The 22,893-nt window shown below is 35.3% G+C and overlaps 2 long non-coding RNA genes across 4 annotated transcripts in view; one reads left to right on the top strand and one right to left on the bottom strand.

Annotated features, from left to right (window-relative positions):
* Positions 1-4,796: 4,796 nt before the first annotated feature.
* Positions 4,797-22,893, bottom strand: part of LOC134728992 (uncharacterized) — a 233,260-nt gene continuing 215,163 nt past the window's right edge. For both annotated transcript variants that reach the window (XR_010109829.1, XR_010109830.1), the window contains exon 3: positions 4,797-5,846. This is a non-coding gene — a long non-coding RNA (uncharacterized LOC134728992). The remainder of the gene's footprint in view (positions 5,847-22,893) is intronic.
* Positions 9,956-22,893, top strand: part of LOC129393848 (uncharacterized) — an 85,962-nt gene continuing 73,024 nt past the window's right edge. Inside the window, exons 1-2 of one of the 2 annotated variants that reach the window (XR_008620950.2) lie at positions 9,961-10,128; positions 10,841-14,429. This is a non-coding gene — a long non-coding RNA (uncharacterized LOC129393848). Of the gene's footprint in view, positions 14,430-22,893 lie in introns of both variants that reach the window. The other variant, XR_008620949.2, reaches the window with a different exon arrangement.

The raw sequence follows: 22,893 nt of genomic DNA, 5'->3' as shown, positions 1-22,893 counted from the left end.
CTCCCAACAGGAAAAGACTGGTATGCCAGTTTGCTTTGTCAGTCTCTTATTTTTCTGGAATTAGCATCACACTTGGAAGTAATACACACTTTACACTAAAGCAAATGGAATAAATCATGATTTTCTTTATGCCTATATTTATAAACTCTAGAAAAACAACTTGTGTAGAATCTACAAAAAGAATTACCTTGTTGATAGTATATGATAAGATGTTTACAAACTATGTGTCTCATAGAAGTAATTACCATGAGGAGTAGAATTATAATGAATACTAATGAAAATTTATCAAGTCTTGACTGACAGCTGACCAGAAAATCTACATTATCACTGACTCTTATTCTTTGAGTTCTCCAGAGTAAGGCTTTGAAGTTGATGGATTAACAAGTCACCAGATCCTTCAGTGACATTTTTCAAAACATAATTTTGTTTGATGTTTGGAATATTATTGTACAGGTGGACAGAAGACTCATCATAGTGGTTCCCGGTTCAATAAATAGTACCATCATATTCCAAGCCCACATATCAGATGCCTAAAAACACCTTCCTGTTTTTAGCCAGCCATTTTCTATCCATCAGTAAGTCTGTCGAACCTGTCTTTGAAAAAAATCTCTTAAAGCCTCTCATTTCTCTCCCTACTACAAAGTAAGTGTTCAATAAATGTTTGCTGTAATTATTACTATTGTTGCTATTTTTCACAGTCACCAAATTAGAGCAACTGACTATCATCGTTTGCTTGAACTACTGTAATAACCTCCTAGTTTGTATTTTATATCCAAATTCACCCTTAGCGCCCCCACCCCCAATTTTTTTTTTTTCATGCTCTAGCTAGATGACCTCTTTAAAAAGCTAGTCTTGCCTCACTTCCCTTGGAAACCCTCTCTGGAGATCCTGCAATGACTGAATTCCTGTCTATTTTCCCATACCCTCTCTTAGCATCGTTTACCTTCCTTTTGAAACACTAACCATAACTGTAATTTTACACACATTTATGTAAACCATTGATTAATGCCTCTCTCTTTCTAGACCATAAAGCCTATGAGAGTTGGAGACTATTCAATACATATCCGTTGAATTCATGAATGCTGTGTTATTAGATTCACTAGCTAATAAAAAAGTGTTTAGCATAATGTAATAATAGAAACAGCACATTTCCTTTCATCTGAATGTTTATGGTTGTCAGGCTCTGTGCTTTGCAGGTACTGTTCTAATGTCCAGATATACTCCCATGGAGTTAGGTTTTTCTATTTAGGGCCTCCAGGAGAAATGAGCCTTAACTGTGAGACATCCATAGGCCAAACTAACAGTGTCTATAGTGTCTGCTGTTTGGTTCCTCTTAATCCCTGAAAGAAAATAGACTAAGATTGTTCCATTCATAAAAGGGTGACTTGCGACTTACATATCCCTAGACAAATGAATGCATTATTCATGTGTTCACAAGTTCATGTAAAGCAAAGAAAGCCTAATGAAGATTTATATCAGGATCTACTTTCTGACTGTAAAATGTATTATTCCTTGGGCTTATCGTGCAAAGAAGTGGTGGAAACCTCATTCTCTGAGCTACTAAGACTCCGTGAACAACAGATTACTCTAGGGACCCATCCTTATGGATTAGGTGGGGAGATGGTCATGGATTTGATGATATAATCAGTCATCTATCTTCTCAATTTTTGCAAGAGGGCAGAAGTAAAAAGTGTGGCCAGTGGAAAAGCTTTAATCATTATTGAATATTCGTGTTAAATAGTTGTATGATATAGAATGGAATTAGCATCCTATGTTAACCTTAATCTTTTGTGTAAATGGACATAAAACCTCTGACTCCCCCAGGCAGATGCCTCTCTACCATGAATTTATAAGCCTAATATGTATTCCTCTGCTGGAGCCCTTGGCTATGTGGTCTTCTGTGCTCTCACCCAGTCCTGTAATCACCTCTTAATATTTCTATATCTTCAGGGACAGCAGGATACCTGTCACAAAGATGGAATTGGTCATTCGTTGGTGGCATGAGTAAATGGATTGATGAATGATGGTACCCATATTCCTGGGAATTATATTAAGCAATTATTGACTTTGAAAAAAAAGAATCCCAAACATTGCTACTATGGTAAATTATTTTCACTTTCTATTTTGCACTTCTTTTTTTCTGATCCTGATTTGCTATTGTATCTGTTTCTCGTGTTTCTTTTCTCCTTTCATGCTCTCTCTCTCAAAAGAAGTTTCCCATCCTGCTGAATTAAAGGCTAATATCAGTGCCCTTTATGACATCAAAACTTGATTCTGACTGACAAAATCCAGCTGGCTTTTGTATTCTGCTTTTTTAAAACCTTTGACATAGATTGTGTTACTAAGTATTGCTATGTATGTTTTCCAGTTTGGAAATCAGTAGAAAGGAGAGAACTTTTAATTATCTTTGAACTGGCCAGCTTAACAGTTAAACCTAGGACTCAGACAGAAAATCCATTTTTGGTTTGTTTTTGAAAAGCCAGCCATCCATTCTCTCAGCCAGTGTAAAACCTTTTTCATCTGAGATCTCCTTTCAACTTTAGTAGTGTATGAAGGCTGGGCTCTCCAGAGATGGACCACAAACTGAAGTTTAGGGCATTGAAGACATTCGTTTGAATATTCGTGATAACATATTGCAACAGTTACCTGTAACAGCAGCATAATTTGTTCTTTCTGAACATGGTAATATTTTTACTTTTTAATGAAGTAATTATTCTCAGATTGTTTCTTTAATATAGCATGTAGAGTATATTTTAAATGTCTACTTAATAATTAATCATTAAAATTAGAATATTTAGGTTACATAATTTAGTAGTAACCATGAACCTATGACATAGGCATTATTTTTCCCTTTCCGCAGATGAAAAAACTGAAGTTCATTGAGGCTGTTAGATTTATCCAAGGTCACATATTGAGTTGAAGGACTCAGGTCTTTGTAACTTTAAGCCATGTTTTATGCCAATGCTTGTTCTTAACAATTTTAAAGATGATATTACAATTTGACATTTACATTTTGAAAAATAATTTTTATTACCAGATGCTACATGGGTTAGCTGAGACATTTCAGGGACTTTAAAATGATCTTGAGAGTTTAAGTTATACTTAATAACATCATGTTCTCTGAGTGGTGAAACTTCTTTGACATCCATTATATATGCTACGTTCATTTCACAGGAATGGTTGCCTGGTGAACGACTACAGCTTTGCTGGTAGTACAGTATATTAGTCTGTTCTCATGCTGCTAATAAAGACATAACAGAGACTGGGTAATCTATAAAGAAAAAGAGGTTTAATGGACTTACAGTTCCACGTGGCTGAGGAGGCCTCACAATTATGGCAAAGTCAGGTCTTACATGGCAGCAGGCAAGAGAGAGGGGGAGACTCTCTTTGTGCAGGGGGACTCCCCTTTATGAACCCATCGGATCTCATGAGACTTACTCACTATCACGAGAACAGCATGGGAAGGGCCCACCCTCATAATTCAATTACCTCCCACTGATTCCTTCCCATAGGAATTATGGGAGCTACCATGTGAAATTTGGGTGGGGACACAGCCAAACCATATTAGAAAGATTTCATTATGCACCGTCAATGAGTGGTCAGAACTAACACCTGGGATGTAGATCCCACAAATCCACAAAAGCAGATGCACCCCTGAAATGTTCACTTGGGGCATAGTCCGCGTGGCATCTCAGAAGAGGGAGCTGTATTGATCTTTGCCTTGGCAGTGTACTGTTTCGAGGCTTTTCTTCGCAAGGTGAGTCAAAGAAGAGTGAAAGTGGTTCCTATAATTTATTTCCACAGATACTGTCCATTTGTCTTTATCCTTTTCTTTTTAAATAGCTCTTTGTGTGTTAAGCCCTTGCCCTTTTATCCTTATGTTTTCCTCTGAAGTCGAAACAAAGGGTTTACACAATAATGCTGAGGCATGAACTCTATTGAGTTATCATCTAAAGTCCTTCACTGATTAAGTGAAGTGCTCTTATATCAACTTCAAATTTGGACCTCATCAAAATAAGCACATTATTATGAGCCATGTCATCATAGTCATTTGGGATAATTAGTAAATAGATGAAACAACAAATTTTAAATTCGTGGTTGTCAAATATTTACCACTTTAGCCTGTACTGTGCACAGGTATTATGAGATGGGATTACATGGGTACAGAGAAGAGTAAAATATATATTTCCCCTTAACACCAATAATATAGTTTAACATATATGTGAGTAGAATGTTCTACCAAAATAATAATTCCAGGTAGCAATGCAGTAGAAGACTTCATGGGTGGGAAGAAAAAAATAAAAAGAATTTCCATGGAGCCATGGAGGATAGAAATGGGGTTAGGAATTCATCCAATATGGCATAGCCAAGAAAACAAAATAAGAGGTTTGAATGCCCTTCAGACTCTTGAGCAAGTTTTGCTCCAAGCCCTCTCCTTCTGCGTCAACTCAGTAAGTCCCTTCTCTCTTTCTGAACCCACAATGCCTCCAGAAGTTCCCTCAGAGTCTACTTGAACTGTCTGCTTCATCCATCCACCCATGTAGCAATGAATCCATGTATTCTCAAGCAATCGTACTACAAAATATATATTCCCATTGGAAGACTGGTATTATTTTATCCTGAGATTCCCCTTCTTGTCTTTCCTTAATATATTTAAGATGGTTTAGGACTCCTATTTACCTTGTAATAAATTATACCTCCATAAGTATCTGTAGTTAATCTCAAATCATGGTGATTTATTTTGAAGGGAGGTGTTCAGTAAGTTATCTATAGTAAAATAGTAGTACAGATTTAAATGGTAATTGACACATGATTAATACATGTTTATGTTGAATTATTTTGGTCCTATTCTTTTAGCTTTAAAAGGACTACATTTTACAAAGCCTTACATAGTAACAATATGTACACTCTTACATTTCAATTAGGAAAAAAATTAAAAGTTGTTAACTGAACATAAAATGATTCTATATTTAATTTTGTATATAATCCACAACAGGAAAATATAAAACAGGCACAGCTTTTATTAAAACTTGTCAGTACAATTTTATTAAAGGAGGAAAAGAATATTGACCTCTTTAAAGTCAAGTTGTGGCTTTGAAAAATTAAAAATATAATCACAATATGATATTAAGATACCACATCCATTTAAAACGCAAGATACACTTAAAAGGAATTGTTAACACTTTGATTTCAATAACTCTTGTGTTTTCTCAGTGATTTTACCATTTTGGTTTTGGGTGAAACAGAGGGTGCAGTTTACGGAAAGGAGGGATAGGAGGAAGAACCATTTTAAGCATGTGAGGTACTTGCATTAGAGGTACACCAGCTGACCCATAGCCACGCCTCCTATGCATGTGGCACTCAGTTTCCTTTCCCAAGAAGGCTTAGGCATTTTTGCACCACCCAGTTCTAGAGAGAGCAGAGGTAAATGAGACAACGCTGAAGATCCCAAGGGGATGATTTCCTCCACAAAACTGTAACAGAGAAAAAGTGATGTACTCATGTTGTGGAAAGGAGTTCATTCCTTCTCCTACCTGTGTTTATTTTCTATTGATTGGCTGTGGTTAGGAGGGTGGTAGCTCTTCACTGTAATTCACACTCTGCCTGAGTCCAGATTGTTCTTGGCCCCAGCTGGAAGCGTACTTATTGTGTCAGCAAGAATCCAGTGGGCTCTGGAGTGTGACCTGCTACTGGGTAAGTGTAGCTTAGCCGGCTCTTGTGGAGCTAGGATCAGCGTGGCATAAAGCTGTTCTCAGCATGACAGTCCATTTATAGAGAATTACGGGTTATTTGTGGCCGGTCTATTTAAGTTCCAGCTGAAAACATTTTCTCCTTACGTTCTGATTCTGTAATTAGAAAGCAAAATTCAGCTAGATTTTTACAAATCAACTTACCTGTGCTGATTTATTATTTAAAATTTTCTAATTTATTTATCTTTTGCTTATCAGCTAATATGGGGAAATTGAAATTTTATGTATTTTAAATTATATATTTGAAACATTTTATTTTTAAAGAAGAACAGTCATTTAGGAATCTACAAAGTTATGCAACAATATCTTGAATAGGTTCTAGTTTTTTGAACTGTCTTAGTAGCATATAATATATGCCACCATTTCAATAGAAGAAAAGTTTTCAGCGAATACTAGTAAAAATTGGTTTTGCCTAAATTCCTCTCCTTGTTTACTTATAACAGAAGTAAAATCTCATATAAAAACCATATTGACATTTCAAAGATTCTTCACCCATATTATTTACACTCTTTGGTTTACTGAGTTTCATTAAAACTAATCTTTTGATTTTTTTGTTTAGCATTTTAAAGTTATTGGGCTGAAAAATATGTAACCTTCACATTTCATAATTAACTGTTACAAGATTTTGATACCCTGCGGAGTGGTGTGTACCTGTGGAACAGAGATTTATTAAAGTTTAATAAATGATTTATATCTGCACATCCTATTGAAAAATGAAAGTTTTACGGCCCCCAAGCTAGAGAATATCATCTTTCTTGCTGAGCTAAGGTGATGATGGCATTTGTAAGGCAATAGAAAAGTTGTAATAAAAATACTGGCAGTTTTTGGAATGTTTTTCATCTATGAATCTTGAAGTTATTTACAAATATCAGGTATAATTTCAGTGAATCATTAATTGTCAGTGTTTTATTTCCAGTCATACCAAGTCATGTCATCCAAAGCAATAAGGTAGAACTAAACTACTTATTTTCTGAATTAATGGAGAAATTATATGAATAATATAAAAAATGAACAATAATTAAAAATCAGTCTGGGCATGGTGGCTCACGCCCATAATCCCAGCACTTTGGGAGGCTGAGGCAAGTGGTCACCTGAGGTCAGGAGCTCAAGACCAGCCTGGCCAACATGGCGAAACCCTGTCTCAACTAATAATACAAAAAATTAGGCGGCTGTGGTGGTGCATGCCTGTAATACCAGCTACTCGGAAGGCTGAGGCAAGAAAATCCCTTGAACCGAGAAGGCAGAGGCTGCAGTGAGCTGAGGTTGCACCACTGCACTCCACCCTAGGCAACACAATGAGACTTTGTCAAAAAAAAAAACAAAAACCATATATATATATAAAGCCATATATAAACATATATATATAAACCCATATATAAACATATATATATAAACCCATATATATATATAAACCCATAGGTGTATATATATATATAAAATTTATAGTTTGCCTGAATTCACTCTGTTTCTTTAGAGAAAGCAATATATTTGCCATAGTGATGCAATCAGGTATGGCATGTGCCTCTGACTATCATTTCACCAAATATGTAAACATACTTTGTTATCTATGTGGCTAGTAGGGTTGCCAGATTGAGCAAGTAAAATTATAGGACACCCAGTTAATTTTGGATTTTAGAAAAATAACAAATCAATGTTTAGTATAGCATATTTCTATTATTGCATGTAACATACTTATGCAAAAAAGTTATGTGTTGTTTATTTCAATCTATATGTAGCTATGCATCCGTATTTAACCTCAAAAATTTAGAAATAAATGTTTAGTGTGCCTCCATCTAACTGGTCCCCACCAATCTTCCAGAAGATTTTTAGGAGACGTAGAATACTGAGAAAATAAGGTGAGTAGCATTCAAGGATTAAGGTAAGGATCTTCATGAAAACTTGCTGGATCTGAAGAGAAACTCTCTGACCTCTTCAGGGCAAAGATCTCTATAGCACCGGGCAAAAGCCAGAAATAACTTCTCCTCTTTCAGAAAACTCATCAACGATGATAGCAAGTAGCACAAAAATAAAACAAAACAAAAAATCTTGCTTTTCAGGGGTCTCCTCTGTCTCTGTGTGGTGGAATCCTCAGAGAACTGACTGAAATTCTACCATAAAATTCATTTAAACACTGACAGAGACTGAATTAACCAGGAAGATTCGGTTTAAGCAGCAATAACCATTTCCAATCATAAGATTAAGAGCGAAGCTTTTGATAGATGCTAGGGGAAGTTACATTCTTTGGACTTAAATGGTTTCATCCTAATTTTAGTTTCTAGCTGCTAGTTACGGAATCTTTACAAGATTTAGGCACCTCAGCTCATTATAGTGCTGTACATCCACTGTTTCTCCGTGTATTGTAAATGTTGCATTAATCAGAGGTGGAAAAGAAAGAAAGGATATCAGTTCTGAGAAAGAGCAACGTAGTATAGGTCAGTGTTAAAACTTAACAACTGAATTTATTGGTGACTATTTTTAAAGCACTTAACTCTATTTGCTCTTTAAATTTTAATGTACAGATGTGTTGTCACTTATATATCTTTTTTTTTCCTCTCTACAAATGTAGCATGGGTTCCCCCTGCCTTATCTGTTTGATGTTCATATTTGGCTAGTTGTATTAATGAATAGGGCTCTGAATGCAACAGTTGCCAACCTCATCTTATTCCATCTCTTCTCTTGTAAAAGTTATGAAAACAGAAAAGTACTTCAAAATTGTTTTGTTTTTCTGTGTCTGTGAAATTTATTTTTTCCTTCTGCTATTAATGCAATTATTTTTCAAGCCTTGTAAGACCTCTTCACATCAATTTTTCTGAATATAGAAATTCCTTGATCTTTATTATGATTTGTAGAGTTCTTTGAATATGAATTCGGTAGTCACCATAGACCAACTATAAGCAAATAGAAATCTCATGCTATTTCTCATTATTATTTTCTAGATTAAATACATAGCTTATTATTAGTAGTAAGGATCAATATGTATAATAATTTATGATGAATTTTTATTCTTATATTTTTGATCATAGAACTATTTGTCCAAATAAAATGTTACAATGAAACCTAAGGAAATAATAGCTGTAAAAGTGAGTCTCTTCTAATATATTTGTCACTTACTCCTATCTAACCTGAGTTGGGAATGATGGGAAGGTTTTAGGAACCCCCTGGAACTCCTCAAATCACACTTTGAAGAGCAATGCCCTTTACAAATGTGACAGGACACAGAACATTATTAAAGCCAAAAATAACTGAAGAAAGCAAAAGAAATAGGGGATTATTAATAAGCTTTCTCTGTTTTCTAAGTCTTCTCTCCTATTTAACATTTAAACTGATATTAAATGGCCACAGACCCAGTGGAATATTCCTATATTGATCCACCTCACTCCAGGTTTATCTGTCTCTCTTCAGTTGATGATATCATTTTATTTCAATTGTTTGCATGTCTGCATCTCCTTAGACTGTGCACTGGGGGTAATGTCTTTCTTAACTGCATATTGACAGGACCTGCAAGACCACTTGGCACACAGTAAGACCTTGATAAGTATTTTTTAATTAACATATGAATAGATAAATGAAAAAAAAAGAAGCCCAGCTAGCACAGATGTTTATTGTGGAGCATCTTATCTGTCCCCCAAATGCCCTAACGCAGCTTCAGCTGCTGATTGGTATAGAAGACCCTAAAACTGTTGAGTGGGATACCCAACATTTCGAGTCCCCACTCCTCTACCTTCAATTGAATTGGGAATGTATCCCTGATGTACAAATTCTGCAACTGCACCGGGCTTCTCTGGAACCTTCCCTCTCCAACTGAAACCACACATTGAGAGTCAGAGGAAAGGACACGGTGGCTGTCCAGACTCTAGCTCTAATAGCCGTTTTAGCCAAATAGAAAGTGAAAGCATTTTCTTTTACGATGAAGTTCTGAATTGTTCTCTAAACTATATTGTTTTTTCTATTGCCGTCAATTTCTCAATTTCTTTGGTAGTGTGTCTTCCTCACTCCTACCAAAACAAACCAACAATGTGAGGGGTAACTCTGCTTCTCTTCTGGGATTTCTTTTTTAAGTTAATTACCTCCATAAGTCATCTAAACTGATGTGTATGCATCATTTTCTGCAACTTTGTTTTCAATAAGTATTGAATTTTGGTCAATTATACTTTTAACGATACAAACTTTAAATTTGATTATATATTATGTTTGTTCATAAATTTAGGACTATAGATTTCTTTTATTTAAAACTATCTGATTTAATTTTTGATAACACAGGAGGATGTCTTTCATGCAGTTAACACACATGGAAACTTTAAATGCTACCTTCAGAATATTTTCCTCACCCATATGTCACTCCTTCATCTCAGCACTTCCATCTGATTTGGCCCCTCAGGTATGTTCACACACAGCACCCACTGCTTCCCTACTAAACTGTAAGCCCCTGGAAGTCAGGGCGAATCTGACATTTTATCCTCAGTATTTAGCATAGGGCCTAACACATAGTAGGTACCAAAAAATTTTTAAAAATGAAAGAGGGAATATGTATTGAACATCGATTATATAGCTTTAATATGATAACTCAAAGATAAAGGTTGGTCTTTGTCCTAAGGGAGTTCACATAATGAGAAGACAGGCATATAAGTATATCAACATGATTTTAAAGACACAAAACAAACTTATTGGATTCATGAGTATCCAAACCTTAGAGAAGGGAAAGTGTATTAGGGAGCAAGGGGTAGGGTACATTGCAGGCACTTGGGACAACACTATATTTTGTCAAATCTAAGACAACTATTGTAAGCGACACAATTAAAACTGAAGTGTGATTTTTAAAAAATGTGTGTTAAGAAAGACAGTGTATGCTTGATTTTTAAAATAATGTTGACTGAATTTGGCCTAATATGCTATCTTCAAATTAAATTGTGTTATTTAGACTTATTTTGAGTTGAAATCAGTTGCAAGTTTGTGTTCATGATGAAAAATTCAAAAAATATTTAAGGGTTACCTAATTATAGATTTAACTTGTATTTTTAAGTGATATTAACCATATTTTATCAATTTTTGTTGTTGTTGTTGTTGATACAAGTTCTCGTTCTGTCACCTAGGCTGGAGTGCAGTGGCGTGATCATGGCTCACTGCAGCCTCAATCTCCAGGGCTCGTGTGATCCTACCACCTGAACCTCCTGAGGAGCTGGGATCCTACTACCTGAACCTTCTGAGGCGCAATATGCATTGCGCCACCATGTCCAGCTAATTTTTTATTTTTCTTGTTGTTGCTGAGCTAGGGTCTTGCTTGGTTGTCCAGGTTGGTTTCACTCCTGAGCACAAGTAATTCTCCCAACTTGGCCTCCCAAAGTGCTGCGATTACAAGTATGAGCCACCATGCCCAGCTGTGTACTTTAGCAATTCTAAAAACATTTTTTTTCATATTCTAAGTGACACACTTATTGCTGAAATTGGAATGTGTCATTTGACCAACAACGTATCATAGTTTAACTGGCAACATTTTTCTTTTCAGACGTGTGTAAAGTGTTGTTACTTCTTATAACCAACACTATTTTAGATTCAAAAAATATAGTAAGTTATTTTGTAATTATTAGTTGAGGCAACATAGTGAAAAACAAACTAAAACATATTAAAATATAAAAACTAAAATATTTGGCCAGGTGTGGTGGCTCACGCCTGTAATCCCAGCACTTTGGGAAGCCGAAGCGGATGGATCACGAGGTCAGGAGTTCGAGACTAGTCTGGCCAACATAGTGAAACCCCGTTTCTACTAAAAAAATACAAAAATTAGCAGGGCATGGTGGCGCACACCTGTAGTCCCAGCTACTTGGGAGGCTGAGGCAGAAGAATCACTTGACCCTGGGAGGCTGAGGCTGTGGTGAGCCAAGATCATGCCACTGCACTCCAGCCTGAGCAACAGAATGAGACTCCGTCTCAAAAAAAAAAAAAAAAAAAAAAAAAACCTAAAATATTTAAAAGTGCTTTATTTTAAAAGTTTCCAAATGGAACACAAAATTATTTGAAGTGTCCTTTAAAGTTATCGCTAAAATCAGCTAAACCTACAAGTAGAATTGAACTTACAAGTTAAACTCAAAAACTTAATGATAAAGTAAGAATTTGAATTGGTAACTTAAAGAAACCCAACATTAATTTTGGAAATAAAAGAGAATATCTAAAAAGTATTTTGTGTCTATGAAAGTCACCCTTCTAGTCAGCTGAAATTGCTCAATTGGGAGAGCATTAGACTAAAATGTCACCCTTAAGTTCAACAAAAAGATACAATACAATTCAGAAGGCAAAAGTAGTAAGAATAAAGGCAAAGAGTTACAAAATAGCCTGACATCTTCAAAAAACTGGGGTGTAGAATGCACGTGGGGAGAAATAGTAAATCAGTTAGAGAAGGTGGTAGAAGGTAGACAAGAAAGAAATCTTATGCTAAGCGCTTTTGAAATTCCTCACAATCAATAGGACGTCTGATTCAATGTTGATAGAAATATTGAGTGAGCATCGTTGTGTTGTTCTTTAAGGGGGAAACATGCTGTCTTTCACTGGTAAGTGTAATGGTTGGTAGTTGAAATTTTTCATCAATGCCCTTTTTCAGGTTGATAAGTTTCTATTTCTACTTTACTGAGATTTTTATCATGAATGAATGTAGAATATAGTAGAATTTTTTGAATGTATTGAGAAGATCAATAACTTTTTTCTTTTTCATCTGTCGATATAGTCTGTTACACTGATTGATTTTCAAATGTGGAACCAATCTTGTATTCTGAGGATAAAACCCACATGGCTCTGGTGTATAATTCCTTTTATGTTTTGCTGAATTCAATTTACTAATATTTTGCTAAGAGTTTATCTGCCTATGTTCATGAGAGAAATATTGTTTTCAGTTTTCTTATAATGCCTTGGTACAGCTTTTATATTAGGACAATGCTGGCCTCATGAAATAAGTTGGGAAGTATACATATATCTTCTATTTTCTGGAAGAGTTCGAATAAAATCAGTATTAATTCTTCTTTAAATGATGGGAAGAATTCATCGAGGGAATCACCTAGACTTGGAATTCTCTGATTTTTTACCCATAAATTTAATTTATTCAACAGACAAAATGCTATTCTGCTTCTCTATTTTTCTTTCTTGAGTGAGCACTGGCAGTTTGTGTTTGTAAGAAATTTATTCATTTCATCAATACTTCCAAATGTGTTGGCATAAGGTTGGTGATAGTCTTTCCTCATCCTGTTGTAGAACTTACTGTGATGTCCCCTTTCTCTCTTCTGACATTGGTCATTTTTAATTTCTTTTTTTTCTGTTTTCTTTCAAAGAGCCATCTTGGATTTTAGTGGTTTGTCTGTATTTATTTTTCTGTTTTAATTATTTTCCATGTTTTTTTTTTCTTCCGATTGCTTTGTGTTTAATTTGCCCTTATTCTGTTTTCCTAGGGTGGAAGCTTAGTTCATTGACTTCAGAATTTATTGTTTTTTTCAACTATAAGTATTTAATGCTAAGAATTTCTCTCTAAATACTAAATACTGCTTTACCTGTACCCCACAAATATTGGTATGGTATGTTTTTATTTCCATTTAATTCAAAATAATTTCTAATTACTTGGTGCTATGGTCACTGGAGGTTGGTAAGAATTTTTGTTCTCTGCTCCAGCCTCAGTACTAGAAAGATTCCATGTCTCTGGGCCTTAAAAGTAGGGCTTTCTCAGCATTTCTGCTGCCACTTTATTAGAGGTTGAATTGTGTCCCGCTCAGAATTGGTACTGGTAACCCCCAGCATCGCAGAATGAAACCTTAATTGGAAATAAGGTCATTGCAGATGTAATTAGTTGAGAAGAGGCTATTAGGGTGGGCCCTAATTCAATATAACTGATACTCTTATCCTCCTATCAGAAGTATTTGTTTTTTGCCTGGGTCCCTGTGGCTTGAGTGTCTCCTGTACTCTCCCAAAAACCAACAGTTTGAGAAGGGTGCCTTGTACGACAGAAGAGTCCTGGGCAGTGGGCGAGGCTTTATGCCCCACCCCAGCAGCAGCTGATTTCCACCAGCTCACCTGCACCACTGAGGGGGAACTCATTTCAGTCTCCTGCCCTGCCTGCAATCCCTTCATCTTTCATAGGAGCTTTATTTTTTAGGTGGGGCTTGTGAAAAAGAGCTTGCCAGTGCCTATAAACTTCTTCATGTGAGAGTTTCCAGTCTTTCTTAACTGATATGATAGCCCACATTCAACCTTTAAGAATTATTTTAACATTTGAGCAGATTTCTTTCTTATCTGAGTCTATGGCACCAGCCACTTCCTCCCATGTTCCATCAAAGGTAAGGAGTTTGTTTGTCTGTCTTCGCTCCTCAGAGGGGCTGACCCTTTGGAATTCTGCCCATTTTGTTGCTTTCAAATCTCAGGTCCCGGTGGGCTCAAGAAAAGCAATCATTTTGTGCATGATCTGGCTTCTATCTTATTGTTGAGGTGGAAACAATGGTAATATGGGTGTGTGTATTTCTACCTTCTAGGTAGAAATTGAACAAAAGCATTCTTTGCTATTATACCTGGGTTGTTCTTCACTGTTCCCTGGGAATCTGTTACGGAAATTATGCTGAGCTAATAATTCTGATGGGATGATCTTCACTCATGCAGACTGTGGCGTCATGTAGAAGGAAGGCTAATATGGATGTGAGGTTCAAGATCAAGGTAAATTCTTCATCTTACTGGTGCTTATAAGAAGATGGTATGTTTCTTTCTCTTTTAAACTAAAAAGAAGGTCTACCAACGTGTGAAGTTGCAAAATATGGCATGCCTATTGTTCATTTTAATTGAGATGCAGAAGACTGTCACTGCTGGGATATTCCCATTTAACTACTTAGAATAAAGCTCCTCCCAAATTTTGGAGCCAGAAGGATGTTGTTACATTTGCATTTCAGATTAAGTCAGTGAAGTGGGTGGTGGGTTGGACTGGTCCCAGCTTAGGGACTTGAATAAAGTTCTAGAATAATTTGACTAAATGTACATAGATATCCAAAGTTGCCGCTACACCTGAGAGTACTATCAAGGGTTTTTACAGCAGCATGGTGATGGTTTTCCCACAATGAAGGCATTGTAAAGTACAATGTAGGTTTGTTTAGAAACATTTTCAAGTTTCCACAACATATATGCAGTGATCATATGCCATGAAGCACCATTAAACATTAACATTTTTGGAAAACTTACTGTAAGAGAGGTATTAAATTAATGGACTATACATATTTCACAAAGATTAATAATTATTATTAGTGGTCATACTAAACTAATGTAACTAATAACATAAGCTAATAATATAGCTGATAAAAGTAATAGCTAATAATTTTGTGCTAGGTGTCATGTTAATTGCTTTATAGTTAATCCAATTCTTATGAACAATGATAATAACAATATTGATGATAGCTAATATTTAATCAGTGCTTATTACATGCCCACTATTTTGCTAAGCCCTCTGCCTACTTTATGTCATTTAATCCTCACAACAGCTCTATCACATATGTACTATCATTCTTGGTATTTTATGAGTGAAAAAAACTGTTCCACAGAAACACAGTTTACCTTCAGAGGTAAAGCTATTTTCCAGTGAGACCATGCTCTTATGCTGTTTGTATTGAGCCTACGTTGGATGGGGTGGAAGGACAATAAACTGTCCCGTGAAGTGACCTTCCTTCCAATAGTGTCTCTGATACTTATAAATTGCATTGCATGGGCTAATTACATAACTTTCTTGAGCCTTGATTTTCTAATTGGTAACATGTGTGTGCATAATACCATCTATATTTTGAAATATTACAGGTAATGCATGGGCCAGGTGTGGTGGCTCATGCCTGTAATCCCAGCACTTTGGGAGGCCAAGGTGGGTGGATCACCTGAGGTCAGGAGTTCGAGACCAGCCTGGCCAACATGGTGAAACCTCATCTTTACTAAATATACAAAGCCGGGCGTCGTGGCTGGCACCTGTAATCCCAGCTACTTGAGAGGCTGAGGGAGGCAGAATTGCTTGAACCCGGGAGGCAGAGTTTGCAGTGAGCCGAGATCACGCCATTGCACTCCAGCCTGGGCGAAAGAGTGAGATTCTGTCTCATAAATAAATAAATAAGTAAATAAATAAATAAATAAAGGTAATGCATGTAGAGAAACTATATACATGTATTTCACACCTTTCCAGTCTCTGGACCTAAGACAGCCTTCTGGCTCACAACCCATTGACAGAAGGAGAGGTCAGTATCCATGAGAAAAAATCCTGCAATATAATGGCAAGTGTTACAGTAATGATTTCCCATAATAATGTTTCTGACCCAAGGACAGAACTTGTCCTATATTGGTATACTTGGGAAAAGGGAGCACCCAGTCACTCTATTATTGTTGCATATGGGTCTTAGTTGGCTTTGATACTTGGGGACCCAAGGTGTCATCATGGCACCCCTGTTAGAGTGGAGCTAGATATATGTTAATCAAGTGAAGTATGAAGTTCTGCTGCAAGACTGGCTCACAGTAGGTTTATTGAGGTGGTAGAGGTTAGGCTGATCAATATTGAGAGGAAGGAAAGACTTTCCAGAAGACTTGAAGAGGAAGATCATGCTTGGCTCCAGAAGCAACATATAGTTCTGAATGAAAAGACAGTTGACATAAAGTGGAAGAGTGGCCAGGATGGATGAGTGGATGGAGAGTTAAACATGGAACTCCCATCATGAAGGCCTTGTGTTCTGATTTGATTTTGCAGGCAATGGAATCATAAAATAATTTGAAACAAGAGAGGGATGTGAACATATTTTATACCTAAAAGATCACTCTGGTAGTGTTATGAGAGACGGATCCTGAGAACCAAGGCTGGTGACAAGGAAAGCATTTAGATGACTAATACACAAATACTGGTGATAAAGAGAGGACCTAAAGTAAGGGACACAGACAGAAGTGAAGAGATTCAGGAGATGGTAAGAAGGTAGATGCAATGGTATTTAGTGACTGATTGAACATTCAGGAGAGGAGAAGTAAGGGATGATTCCTAGGACTCTGTCTGGGAAACTGAGTAAAAGAGATGCCGTTAACTAAAAATTGAAACACAGAGAAGAAAGCCTGGCACAGAATAAAGGAGATCAGGTGTGGACATGTTGAAGACGAGAGGCTACACAGACACTCAGATGATGCTGTTCAGTAGGGAGCTTTTGAATTCAGTGCAGAAATCAAACTGTATGAGCAGATTTGGGTGTCACCAGGAAGCAGATGCAGTAACGGTATGATAGTAGATGAGCTCACCTGGGTAATATACATAGCGTAAGAGAAAGAGAGTGAGACTGGAAGTTTGAGTTATGCAACTTTTAACAGGAGAGGAGAAGGTGTGGTCACAACTCCACCTACAGCACCAGGAAAGATCATTGTCAAGGAAGACCAATGAAAAAGGCAGTGAGTTGTCCACAACATTTGGTATGGTGGAGAAGTGAGCTGAAACAAAAGCGGAGGTAGGTGCGGAGAGAGGCCTTGGGGAGAGTAGAGGTCTCATCTGAAACTTTCTTGGATGTCTCACTTGCTTTTGTTTAATAAAAACTAAACACAGTAGTCCTATTCCTGGACATTCCAGTTTGCCAATCGCCCTTCTGCCTCGGGGCCTCTGTATCTTGAGTTTCTCTCTACCTAGAAGGCTCTCACCCAGCCCTCTTTTTGCCTACCTCCGTATCATCTCTTGGTTCTTAGATCAATTCTCAGTGCCTTTGGATCTTGCGTGAGCTTGTACCCTGAGTCGAGTCTCTCTGCCATATACCCTCAAGATACATTGCATTTATTTGTATGGCAGTTTTTACAAGAGTTATGAAATAATAATTGTGAAATTTTACTTTACATGTACGTTTTTCTCCCTACTCAACTGTGGGTTAAAAGGAATAGTGGCTTAGTCTCTTGTGCTCAATGTTGTGTTTCCAATACCTGGCAGAGTGCCTGCAACGTAATAAGCATTGAATAAATATAATTGAGCTGATTTATTTTATTCATTACTAAAATTCAGGTGTTGCTTACTTTGTGTCAAGGATTGTTTTAAGCCCTTTATAAATAGCTCACTTAATTTTTGAGTGTAAAATACAGCAAACACGGAGCCGATTGTAAAATTATGGACCAACTTCCAAACACTTCTTTATGATGACGCTTTTCAGGAGGTTGAGGACAAGTAGGATTTTCGTGACAATACAGATCAGAGGAGAGTGACAGTCCTGGGAGCCAGAATGCCTGGGATCCAGTGCCACCTCCCCCCTCTTAATAATTATGTTGTTTGGGTAATCACTTAATCTTTCTGATCACTCAATTGTCTCCTCTTTATTAATCTGTAATATAAGGATAGTAGAATAGTACTTACCTCATGGGTTGTTAGTTATGGGTACTCAATGATTTGACATGGAGTAGTCCTAAGTGTGACTATTACATTTTTGGTTGATAGTCTACCACTCCTTCTCCCTCCTCCCACCACTCCCCTTCTTGTCCACACCTGTCTGTCTTGGAAATAGGCCATTGACTCAGCCATCAGAAACAGCCTAAAAATTAATTTTACCTCTGGGCATGTCTCCAGTCACATGTCTCATTTATCTTCTGGTGACCTGAGTGGATTTCAAACCCCCAGGTTTATATGAGTCCATTTGGTACTATTCTAATTGAAATTATACTGCTACTCCTTATAAGCAGAATGTAATTACTTTAGCTGGCATTTGGACATGACTCTCGGCTACCCCCATTAAAAATTACATGACCCTTTCAATGACTAGATCCACTTTTTTTTAACATCAGCAATGAAGAGCAGATGAGGGGAAGTCTCCTCAATGCATACAGAAAGATGGCACCATCTCTTTGGCCTCGATCATAGGGTGAAATCTACCATTTATTTTCATTGATGTGCCACTGTAACATTCAAGCTAATGCTATATGATGATATGGGAAGTCCAGAAAAGTGTTATTGCAATAAAATTTGTTTAAATAATTTATAATAGAACTTCAAGAAAATATAGAAGATCATATAAGCTTTTGGATCTTTCTGAGTATAATACAAATAATAAAATTTGAGTAAAAGAGATTGATATATCTAGCCAAATAAAAATTCAAAAAAATACAATAAAATAAAAACAAGATGAATGACAAAATATATCTTAGTTGCATGGTAAAATGTTATTCTAAATATTGAGTGAGTTCATAAAAATCAAGGAAAAGAATAACTAAAAGTCATTACCTATAAAGACATGTAATTAATATACTCACAAAAGAAGGCGGATGACAAAGAAAGATGAATACATTCTACTGCCAAATGAAGTAAATTAATCATACCCCTCCTTTTTTGTATAACATATTATAAAACTTTTAAAAATAATGATTTCTAGAAGCATCTTGAATGCTCAAAAATAAGAAAATGTTAAATTATGTGCCAGTTTTGCTATTTTTAGCAGGCAGCTCTTATCATGAAATGCTTTGTAGCATAAAAAATTTATATACTATGCAACAGTAAAAAGTCATTAAAAAGAATGAAATATATATGCTGACATTGACATAGAAAGATAGGCAACACGTACTATTAAGTGAAAAAATTCAAATAGGAGATGTCATGTTTATTTCTTATTAAATAGAATACAGGCACACATACGTAATAGTATATGCTATTGTGAGTACATACATAAATATATGGATAGATTTGCATGGAAAATTACTAAAGAAATACTCAAAATTTCTGACAGCCATTCCAGACATGAAATGGGTGGAAGCCTCATTAAATTTATATCTTTTAAATCAACTAATCATTATGTTCATTGAAATGATTTTTAGGAAATTTTTTTTTTAATGCAGAGGATCCGGCATTCTCTTGTTTTCATGTTGCTCACTGAAAGCTTTCTGTTAAGTGATGTGGCAATATATATCGGAGGTCTTAAAATGTGTTGATTCTTTAACCTAGCAAAACCTCTTCTGGACACTTACTTTAAGAAAATACCAGCCAGAAAAACAAATCTATAAGAAGACTCACTTTAATGTTATTTATGATGGTGGAAACCTGGAAGCAATACAAATATCCAACCCTAAAGTATCAATATTACTTAAAGATTTATGAAATGATTGATATGATGAAATACTATGCATTCAGTAAAAATTATGTTGTAAAAAAACACTCTAGGGCATTGTTCAAGGTATAATGTTTACAAACTAGATATCATCTAGCATACAGTGTAATTTCAATTATGTTAAAAATATATTTAGAAAGCCTGGAGGGATGTGTATGAAATGTTATGGTGTTTATGTCTGGGTAATTATCTTATGGCTTTTTATTTTCTTATATGTGTTTTTCAAAATACTCCTAATATTCTCTAAAAACATGCCATATTTTACCATTAAAATAATCATATTTTATTATATAACAAGATATATACTTACTGTAGAAATATTTTAAAATACAGAAAATCAGCTAGAGGGAAATATTATTTAATAGTTCTACATATGTTATCGTAGATATCTTTATTACTTTATATTTGGTAGGGATAAGGTTATGCTATATACTCTGTGTGTGTGTGTGTGTGTGGCCTTTTTTTGGTCTAATGTTTCATGAGCATATACCCTTGTAAATATATATTCATTTATAACATAATATGCATTGAAGTTTTATTTCATTATGCAGATTATCTTAGGTTTTTTTATAGCCGTGATACAATGTTGGCTACTTCAGTTATTTACAGGTATTTATTATTATAAAAATGCTACCAGAAAACATCTGTAGCTAAATCCAATCACAAATCATTCATTATTTCCCAAAGAGAAAATTCTCTAAACAAAGTTGATATCTCAAAGAAAGTGTACAATGTAGCGACTTTTGATTGACATTGGCAGATCGAATCCGGCAGTTTAAGGCAATTGACACGTCCATGTGCCAGTTTTGCTTTTTTAGTAAACAGGTTTTATTTGTGTAATCAAGTAACACATAATATTGTATTTTCCAATGGTTAACAAGTTGTCAATTCAGCTCCCAAGAGAATTATTGCTCTATAGTAATCCAAATTCTCTAAGTTAGTGAAATACATGGTGTACTCTAAACTTGGAGCTGGAGTTTCACAAATGACTAAGGTAACATCTCCTCTCCTCAAAATGGTTACACTATAATGGGCATACAGATACAAAATAATGTTCATTTTTGATGACATACAATGGCATAATGTAGTAAAGTTGTCTTACGTTTTTTAGAATCATAATGGTACCTAATAGGGCAAGTAAATTCCTGATTCCAACTTATTTGACAAAAGAGTCAGGGAACATACCAATAAATATACTGACCTATAGATCCATTTATTAAAATAGTAATATGTTAAACACAGTGACATACATATATACAATATATGCATGTGTAGGTTTCATATAAAATCTAGGGATGCCACAACCATTGTTTTTTCTCATTTTTATTCTGTCAAATCTGTTGATTATGCCTGTCATTATTTTGTAAGCTATGTTTGTTTAAAATCACTATCCACTTAACAAATAGTTATTGACTAACTTCTATTAACAAAGCACTGAGAATATAAAGGAAAATGAAATGTGGTACCTGTCCTCAAGGACCCTCATTATGGCCTAGTGAAGGAGACAATGGTCAAAAACTCATATGGATCTCAAGACAGTTCCTGCATTAATATAGAAACTGATCAGCACATGATAATTTTAAACATTAATTTAGTTATTATCCATGCAAAATATATTTATTGAGCTCTTATTAGGTACTAGGCTCTGTGCTTAATGCAGTAGTAAATAAGAAGACCGCAGACCTGCCATCCTGGAGAGAGAGATAAGGATATCAATTTAAACAGCTGCATGCATTCTCCTGAATAATGTAGGCTTGAAAGAATTCTCAGTGGGTTCAGGGAATACATTTTAAACTATTTACTTGTTTTTAAGTATGGGCACTCAATTTATGCTTTGTTATGTGAATATTTCAAATTGGAATATGGAAATGCATATAAATCAATGAGTTTTTAAATGCTATTATAAGTAAAATTGCAGAAATAGAGTTAGCAGGGTAATTTCTACTTTTGTTTAGTTTGGTGGCAAAGAGAAAATTAATGTTCTTTCTCTAAGTGTAAGATTGCAAAGAAAAACAAATGTATTGAAATTATATAATTTCTTTTAAGTTCTTTACGATATACAACACAATTTGGCTACATATTAAAATTTCCAGGTTAGAGGAGAGACAGAGATAAATATATGAAAAGAATGTGCTCACAATGTGAGACATTGTTTCGGTAATAATTCAAGATACATTATTCTTAGTGTGACTTTTTTCCTTCCCCATAAAAGTGTCTACAAGTTGATACTAGGTGTCAAAAGGACAGCTTAGTAAGCATGTTTAATGGTATTATGTTATAATACATGTCTAGCATAGACTTTTTTGTATCACTTATAATGTGCAAAAACTACAATTATGTATTTTTTGAGTATTATATCACTCAGTCTTATGTATATAGTTCCATATAAAGCAGTTATTTTAAAACATAATGCTCTGAAAATCTTTACTTTCCCTGAAAAATATTTCTGCAACTTATTAAATTCTCATTGATTATAATTTTTTTTATCATATGTATTGTTTATAAATTGCCCCAATGCTTTGTGGAATTAGTGTGAATTTAGTAAGTAGATTTCACATGCTGCAATTTAAAAAAAAATAACTAATTTATGAATGCATTTTTCACACTCCACTTACGTAGGTTAATGGATGAGACAAGTTAGTAATGGGATTAGAAAAAATATCAAACAATCACTAGATCAAAAGGAAAAAAAATCTTTGATAATCAACTGGTCAATGGCCTTAATTAAATAGTACACATCACTGTAACATTATAAAGCATTAATTTAGGAATTTTAGTTGGTTCTTTCTTAGTGCACTGTATTTTAGTAATGGCATTACAAAATATTAAAAACAATTTAGTTTATTTTTCATTTGAGGGAGACTTGATGATGTTGAGAAGTATGTAGTGTTAAGAAATTATAAAAGATATGCTTTCTTCTTTAATGGAGTCATTAAAGACTATTTTGGTTTTGGTGCTTATTTTACAAAAAGTCCTAAAACCAAGAAACTCGAACATTATTTATAAACCATTATATCCTGTTCATAATAATTACAACTGCAAAAGAAGTGGAAGAG

This window comes from Pan paniscus, chromosome 15 (genome assembly GCF_029289425.2).
Source record: "Pan paniscus chromosome 15, NHGRI_mPanPan1-v2.0_pri, whole genome shotgun sequence".
Lineage (NCBI taxonomy): Eukaryota > Metazoa > Chordata > Mammalia > Primates > Hominidae > Pan > Pan paniscus.
This window is presented reverse-complemented; position numbering and strand designations above follow the sequence as displayed.